The sequence below is a fragment of the Oncorhynchus nerka genome, unplaced genomic scaffold, assembly GCF_034236695.1.
Source record: "Oncorhynchus nerka isolate Pitt River unplaced genomic scaffold, Oner_Uvic_2.0 unplaced_scaffold_1655, whole genome shotgun sequence".
NCBI classification, from domain to species: Eukaryota; Metazoa; Chordata; class Actinopteri; order Salmoniformes; family Salmonidae; genus Oncorhynchus; species Oncorhynchus nerka.
This window is the reverse complement of record NW_027039663.1, coordinates 73,330-81,936: the sequence shown is the minus strand read 5'-3', so window position 1 is coordinate 81,936 and position 8,607 is coordinate 73,330. Positions and strand designations below refer to the sequence as shown.

The 8,607-nt window shown below is 39.6% G+C and overlaps 1 long non-coding RNA gene across 1 annotated transcript; it reads left to right on the top strand.

Annotated features, from left to right (window-relative positions):
• The first annotated feature begins 789 nt into the window (after positions 1-789).
• LOC135568168 (uncharacterized) lies at positions 790-8,407 on the top strand. Its single transcript, XR_010462518.1, has 3 exons — positions 790-870; positions 7,193-7,621; positions 8,366-8,407. It is a non-coding gene; the product is annotated as an uncharacterized LOC135568168 (long non-coding RNA).
• Positions 8,408-8,607: the final 200 nt, after the last annotated feature.

Below are 8,607 nucleotides of genomic sequence, written 5' to 3'. Positions count from 1 at the left end.
AGAGAGAAAGGTTGGATTGGACCTGAACGGCTGCACTGTGTCAGACCAAGGAGTAAGGCTGATACTGGGCTCTCTGAAGAATGTCAGACATCTTGGGTAAGGTTGTTATCTGTGTACAAACTAACGAAGTCAAATAAAGATTGGTAATCACCAAACCATTCAACTACTTTGCTTCCTTATTTGTCATCTGATACCATTTGAGGTCAGGATACATCTCTCTGTAAATTTAAAACTGTCTCAAGACTTTTCCCTAATGATTAAATCACCCCAAATCCCTGCAAATAAGTTATCTTGATGAATGCAAAACACACTATCAGTAATTTACTGAGAAAACCTTTAGCTACTTCAAAAAAATGTAAGATTTAAATTAAAATTTCTAATCTGTTTTCTGATGATATATCTGACCCTTCAATGCATGTCAGACATCTTGGTTAATATTTGTTTTGTCTAATTCTAAGAAACCCATCTTTAAAAAAAAATATCTTATATTCTCTCTTCCTTCAGATACTGAGTTATAAACACTTCTTTGTCATGCTACTTTGAAATAATCTGTATAATCTAATTTATAATCTATTCTCTTTTAAAGACCATCCTCTGATGATTCATCTGACCCCTCAATGTTGTGTCAACTCTGGGGAAACTTGCTGAGCAGTGAGGGGAGATGGACTTCACCAGCTTACTTAGTCTCTGTGGAAATGAGTTACCTTCCAGTCAGGGGTGAAGGACGAGTGTTTGAGAGAGTGAGAAGAAGTGATGACACAGAGTCTAGAGAGGGTTAATCTCTGTGGCACACTGGGATCAGAGAACTGTTCTCAGTAAAGCTCTCAGCAAAACCATCTTAAAGTGTCTACCAAATATCAACAAACTCAGGTCAGTATCATCCAGCACCATACCGGTCAGTGATCAGTATCATCCAGCACCATATCGGTCAGTGATCAGTATCATCCAGCACCATATCGATCAGCACCATATCGATCAGTATCATCAGCACCATATCGGTCAGCGATCAGTATCATCCAGCACCATATCGGTCAGTGATCAGTATCATCCAGCACCATATCGATCAGAGATTTTATTTATTTTTTTATTTCACCTTTATTTAACCAGGTAAGCAAGTTGAGAACAAGTTCTCATTTACAATTGCGACCTGGCCAAGATAAAGCAAAGCAGTTCGACACATACAACGACACAGAGTTACACATGGAGTAAAACAAACATACAGTCAATAATACAGCACCATATCGGTCAGCGATCAGTATCATCCAGCACCATATCGATCAGAGATCAGTATCATCCAGCACCATATCGGTCAGTTATCAGTATCATCCAGCACCATATCGGTCAGTGATCAGTATCATCAGCACCATATCGGTCAGTATCATCCAGCACCATATCGGTCAGTATCATCCAGCACCATATCGGTCAGTATCATCCAGCACCATATCGGTCAGTATCATCCAGCACCATATCGATCGAGATCAGTATCATCCAGCACCATATCGGTCAGTGATCAGTATCATCCAGCACCATATCGATCAGAGATCAGTATCATCCAGCACCATATCGGTCAGTATCATCCAGCACCATATCGGTCAGTATCATCCAGCACCATATCGGTCAGTATCATCCAGCACCATATCGGTCAGTACATCCAGCACCATATCGGTCAGTATCATCCAGCACCATATCGGTCAATCATCCAGCACCATATCGGTCAGTGATCAGTATCATCCAGCACCATATCGGTCAGCGTCAGTATCATCCAGCAGCATATCGGTCAGTATCATCCAGCACCATATCGGTCAGTGATCAGTATCATCAGCACCATATCGGTCAGTGATCAGTCTCATCCAGCACCATATCGGTCAGTATCATCCAACAACATATCGGTCAGTGATCAGTATCATCCAGCACCATATCGGTCAGCGATCAGTATCATCCAGCACCATATCGGTCAGTGATCAGTATCATCCAGCACCATATCGGTCAGTATCATCCAGCACCATATCGGTCAGTGATCAGTATCATCCAGCACCATATCGGTCAGTGATCAGTATCATCCAGCACCATATCGGTCAGTATCATCCAGCACCATATCGGTCAGTGATCAGTATCATCCAGCACCATATCGGTCAGAGATCAGTATCATCCAGCAGCATATCGGTCAGTATTATCCAGCACCATATCAGTCAGTATCATCCAGCACCATATCGGTCAGTGATCAGTATCATCCAGCACCATATCGGTCAGTGATCAGTATCATCCAGCACCATAATCGTCAGTGATCAGTATCATCCAGCACCATATCGGTCAGTGATCAGTATCATCCAGCACCATATCGGTCAGTATCATCCAGCACCATATCGGTCAGTGATCAGTATCATCCAGCACCATATCGGTCAGTGATCAGTATCATCCAGCACCATATCGGTCAGTGATCAGTATCATCCAGCACCATATCGGTCAGTGATCAGTATCATCCAGCACCATATCGGTCAGTGATCAGTATCATCCAGCAACCATATCGGTCAGTGATCAGTATCATCCAGCACCATATCGGTCAGTGATCAGTATCATCCAGCACCATATCGGTCAGTGATCAGTATCATCCAGCACCATGTGTCTGTTTCTGTTGTTATAGTGTAGTGCAGTATGTCTGTTTCTGTTGTTATAGTGTAGTGCAGTATGTCTGTTTCTGTTGTTGTTGTAGTGTAGTGCAGTATGTCTGTTTCTGTTGTTATAGTGCAGTATGTCTGTTTCTGTTGTTATAGTGCAGTATGTCTGTTTCTGTTGTTATAGTGCAGTGCAGTATGTCTGTTTCTGTTGTTATAGTGCAGTGCAGTATGTCTGTTTCTGTTGTTGTAGTGCAGTATGTCTGTTTCTGTTGTTATAGTGTAGTGCAGTATGTCTGTTTTTGTTGTTATAGTGCAGTATGTCTGTTTCTGTTGTTATAGTGCAGTATGTCTGTTTCTGTTGTTATAGTGTAGTGCAGTATGTCTGTTTCTGTTGTTGTAGTGCAGTATGTCTGTTTCTGTTGTTGTAGTGCAGTATGTCTGTTTCTGTTGTTATAGTGCAGTGCAGTATGTCTGTTTCTGTTGTTATAGTGTAGTGCAGTATGTCTGTTTCTGTTGTTGTAGTGCAGTGCATATGTATGTTTCTGTTGTTGTAGTGTAGTATGTCTGTTTCTGTTGTTGTAGTGCAGTATGTCTGTTTCTGTTGTTATAGTGTAGTGCAGTATGTCTGTTTCTGTTGTTGTAGTGCAGTATGTCTGTTTCTGTTGTTATAGTGTAGTGCAGTATGTCTGTTTCTGTTGTTATAGTGTAGTGCAGTATGTCTGTTTCTGTTGTTGTAGTGCAGTATGTCTGTTTCTGTTGTTATAGTGTAGTGCATGTCTGTTTCTGTTGTTATAGTGTAGTGCAGTATGTCTGTTTCTGTTGTTATAGTGTAGTGCAGTATGTCTGTTTCTGTTGTTGTAGTGCAGTATGTATGTTTATGTTGTTGTAGTGCAGTGCAGTATGTCTGTTTCTGTTGTTGTAGTGCAGTATGTATGTTTCTGTTGTTATAGTGTAGTGCAGTATGTCTGTTTCTGTTGTTGTAGTGCAGTATGTATGTTTATGTTGTTGTAGTGCAGTGCAGTTGTCTGTTTCTGTTGTTGTAGTGCAGTATTTCTGTTTCTTTTGTTGTAGTGCAGTTGTCTGTTTCTGTTGTTGTAGTGCAGTTGTTGTAGTGCAGTATGTCTGTTTATGTTGTTGTAGTGCAGTCTGTTTCTGTTGTTGTAGTGCAGTATGTCTGTTTCTGTTGTTATAGTGTAGTTTCTGTTGTTGTAGTGCAGTATGTCTGTTTCTGTTGTTGTAGTGCAGTATGTCTGTTTGTTGTTGTAGTGCAGTATGTCTGTTTATGTTGTTGTAGTGCAGTATGTCTGTTTCTGTTGTTGTAGTGCAGTATGTCTGTTTCTGTTGTTATAGTTGCAGTATGTCTGTTTCTGTTGTTGTAGTGCAGTATGTCTGTTTCTGTTGTTGTAGTGCAGTATGTCTGTTTCTGTTGTTATAGTGTAGTGCAGTATGTCTGTTTCTGTTGTTATAGTGCAGTATGTCTGTTGTTTCTGTTTCTGTTGTTGTGTAGTGCAGTATGTCTGTTTCTGTTGTTATAGTGTAGTGCAGTATGTCTGTTTCTGTTGTTATAGTGCAGTATGTCTGTTTCTGTTGTTATAGTGTAGTTATGTCTGTTTCGTTGTTAGTGCAGTTGTCTGTTTCTGTTGTTATAGTGTAGTGCAGTATGTCTGTTTCTGTTGTTATAGTGTAGTGCAGTATGTCTGTTTCTGTTGTTGTTGTGCAGTGTCTGTTTCTGCTTGTTGTAGTGTAGTGTCTGTTTCTGTTGTTGTAGTGCAGTATGTCTGTTTCTGTTGTTAGTGCAGTATGTCTGTTTCTGTTGTTGTAGTGCAGTATGTCTGTTTCTGTTGTTATAGTGTAGTGCAGTATGTCTGTTTCTGTTGTTATAGTGCAGTATTTCTGTTTCTGTTGTTATAGTGTAGTGCAGTATGTCTGTTTCTGTTGTTAGTAGTGTCCTGTTTCTGTTGTTGTAGTGCAGTATGTCTGTTTCTGTTGTTATAGTGTAGTGCAGTATGTCTGTTTCTGTTGTTGTAGTGCAGTATGTCTGTTTCTGTTGTTATAGTGTAGTGCAGTATGTCTGTTTCTGTTGTTATAGTGCAGTATGTCTGTTTCTGTTGTTATAGTGTAGTGCAGTATGTCTGTTTCTGTTGTTATAGTGCAGTATGTCTGTTTCTGTTGTTATAGTGTAGTGCAGTATGTCTGTTTCTGTTGTTATAGTGCAGTATGTCTGTTTCTGTTGTTATAGTTGCAGTATGTCTGTTTCTGTTGTTATAGTATGTCTGTTTCTGTTGTTATAGTAGTGCAGTATGTCTGTTTCTGTTGTTGTAGTGTAGTCTGTTTCTGTTGTTGTAGTGCAGTATGTCTGTTTCTGTTGTTGTAGTGCAGTATGTCTGTTTCTGTTGTTATAGTGTAGTGCAGTATGTCTGTTTCTGTTGTTATAGTAGTGCAGTATGTCTGTTTCTATTGTTATGTCTGTTTCTGTTGTTGTAGTGCAGTATGTCTGTTTCTGTTGTTGTAGTATGTCTGTTTCTGTTGTTGTAGTGCAGTATGTCTGTTTCTGTTGTTATAGTGTAGTGCAGTATGTCTGTTTCTGTTGTTATAGTGTAGTCTGTTTCAGTATGTCTGTTTCTGTTGTTGTAGTGCAGTGTCTGTTTCTGTTGTTAGTATGTCTGTTTCTGTTGTTATAGTGTAGTGCAGTATGTCTGTTTCTGTTGTTATAGTGCAGTATGTCTGTTTCTGTTGTTATAGTGTAGTGCAGTATGTCTGTTTCTGTTGTTATAGTGCAGTGCAGTATGTCTGTTTCTGTTGTTATAGTGCAGTATGTCTGTTTCTGTTGTTATAGTGTAGTGCAGTATGTCTGTTTCTGTTGTTGTAGTGCAGTATGTCTGTTTCTGTTGTTATAGTGTAGTGCAGTATGTCTGTTTCTGTTGTTGTAGTGCAGTATGTCTGTTTCTGTTGTTATAGTGTAGTGCAGTATGTCTGTTTCTGTTGTTATAGTGTAGTGCAGTGTCTGTTTCTGTTGTTATAGTGTAGTGCAGTATGTCTGTTTCTGTTGTTATAGTGTCTGTTTCTGTTGTTGTAGTGCAGTATGTCTGTTTCTGTTGTTATAGTGTAGTGCAGTATGTCTGTTTCTGTTGTTATAGTGTATGTCTGTTTCTGTTGTTGTAGTGCATGTCTGTTTCTGTTGTTATAGTGTTTCTGTTGTTAGTGCAGTATGTCTGTTTCTGTTGTTGTATAGTGTATAGTGCAGTATGTCTGTTTCTGTTGTAGCAGTATGTCTGTTCTGTTGTTGTAGTGCAGTATGTCTGTTTTGTTGTTGTAGTGCAGTATGTCTGTTTCTGTTGTTGTAGTGCAGTATGTCTGTTTCTGTTGTTATAGTGTAGTGCAATAGATGTCTGTTTCTGTTGTTATAGTGTAGTGCAGCATGTCTGTTTCTGTTGTTGTTGTTGTGTAGTACAGTATGTCTGTTTCTGTTGTTATAGTGTAGTGTCTGTTTCGTTGTTGTAGTACAGTATGTCTGTTTCTGTTGTTATAGTAGTGCAGTATGTCTGTTTCTGTTGTTGTAGTGCAGTATGTCTGTTTCTGTTGTTGTAGTGCAGTATGTCTGTTTCTGTTGTTGTAGTGCAGTATGTCTGTTTCTGTTGTTGTAGTGCAGTATGTCTGTTTCTGTTGTTATAGTGTAGTGCAGTATGTCTGTTTCTGTTGTTGTAGTGCAGTATGTCTGTTTCTGTTGTTATAGTGTAGTGCAGTATGTCTGTTTCTGTTGTTATAGTGTAGTGCAGTATGTCTGTTTCTGTTGTTATAGTGTAGTGCAGTATGTCTGTTTCTGTTGTTATAGTGTAGTATGTCGATTTTGAAAAGGCTTTTAAAGTATGACTACAATAGATATATAAATGCCTGGACTTGTATCGCTCGTCGGAAGAAGTGGACCAAGGTGCAGCGTGTCACACCCTGACCATAGTTTGCTTTGTATGTTTCTATGTTTTGTTTTTGTCAGGGTGTGATCTGAGTGGGCATTCTATGTTGTGTGTCTAGTTTGTCTGTTTCTGTGTTTGGCCTGATATGGTTCTCAATCAGAGGCAGGTGTTAGTCATTGTCTCTGATTGGGAACCATATTTAGGGAGCCTGTTTGGTGTTGGGTTTTGTGGGTGATTGTTCCTGTCTCTGTGTTTGTTGCACCAGATAGGGCTGTTTCGTAACACAGCGTGTTCATGATCTTTATTTCTCACTAAAACAACAAACAAAATGTCACAGAACAAAAAACAACATCCCACAACCTAAGGTGGGAAAACATGCTGCCTAAGTATGATTCCTAATCAGAGACAACGGTAGACAGCTGTCCCTGATTGAGAACACACTTCACTGCCCACATGAACAAATACTTTCACTTTACTATAGAATACTACAATAAAGTATCCAAAACACTACAGTAAAGTCTGCAGTCTAGTATGGTAGTATTTTTTAAAGAAGACATTACAACAACACAAGAGACACACATGACAACAGTATTCAGTCTGTAAAAGAGGCCGCAGTCACATTCTCCCTGCTTCTGAACAGACGTTCTTGTGTTTTATGGGTCACAGGTTTACCCCTCTACAACATCAGAGAGGATCCCCTGAAAGACTGAAGACAGAAGAGAAAGCAGTCCTACTAGATTTGTGTCTACAAGCAGCACTAGATCACAGAGAAACATTCCAGAGAACTGTGAACACACTGCTGTCACTGTTCTCTGTGTATCAAACTGAGAGATATGACATCCTGCTGGATCTGTACTCTCATGTGAAGTATAATAGGAATCAAACAGCCAGGAGTATCCTTCCATCCTTGAAGCCACTTTACCAGTCAGCTTATGCAGTCTGGTCCATAGACCTCTCAGAGAGAAAGGCCTCCCTCCTCCTAGAAGTGTTGAAACTCCAACTAGAGAAGAAACCAGTAGAGCTGAAGGACTGGTCAGATGAAAAGAGTGAAGTGAGGAGTTTCCTTCAGTGTCTGCCCTACATCTCACAGCTGAGGTGAGTGAGTTTATCCAACAAGAGTCCATATATCACTGACCTGGTGTAGATAGTATTCATGTTTTACACTGTCTTTATCTTGTTAATACATTAACATATGAAGAAGCTGTAGAAACTCTAAAATTCCAATTCATAGTTGTATTGTTTTAAAAGATGGAGTCATGTGGTGCTATTAGTTTTCAGTTCCCCAACCCTGTTACTCATATCAGTCCTCGTCACTCACCTGTTTATCATCTCTGTTTTAAACTGTTTGTTCAGATTTTGTTATAGATTTTTGTAATTCATAAATTTAAATTATGTTAATCGGTCTGCAACCCAGAGGTTGTAAAGTTCTGGTCTTAAATTAAACAGACAGAATTCCCAGCTCACAATTGATCAAATCCAAGTTTATTAGCGAGAGCTCTGCTGTGCATATACAAAGACGTTCCTTATATAATATTCTCTTAACCTACGCACATACATACACACTAACATTTGATTCTCTCTTTTTCTCCTGATGTCCCACCACAGTTTATTACCACTCAGCTGACAGTTTCAATCTCCCCAGATACGAGAGCTCTGTCTCCTGTCTCACCAGAGTTACAGCCGGGTCGGTTCAAACATGAGTTAATTGAGACTCTTTGTTTTCGTTAGGCATACATTACCCTCTTCCCAGGTCCACACAACATCTACTCCCTAATGGTTAAGTTTCAGGGTAGAATGATTGAATCATTTATCTTTAACCTTCATAAAATCTTTTAACAGATTTCTTCCACTGAAGGATAACATAAAGAGGAGAAAGAGAGAAGACGTTCCTACTGAATCTGTGTCTTCAAGCAGTTCTCCATGAGAGAGGATCCATACAAACAACTGTAGAGAAAGTGTTGTCGCTGTCTGAAGTATATCACAATCAGAAATGTGATTTCCTGCTGGATCTGTACTCACATGTGAAGGACTATGAGACTCAAACAGGCAGGAGTGTCCTTCCAGCATTACAGACAGTTTAC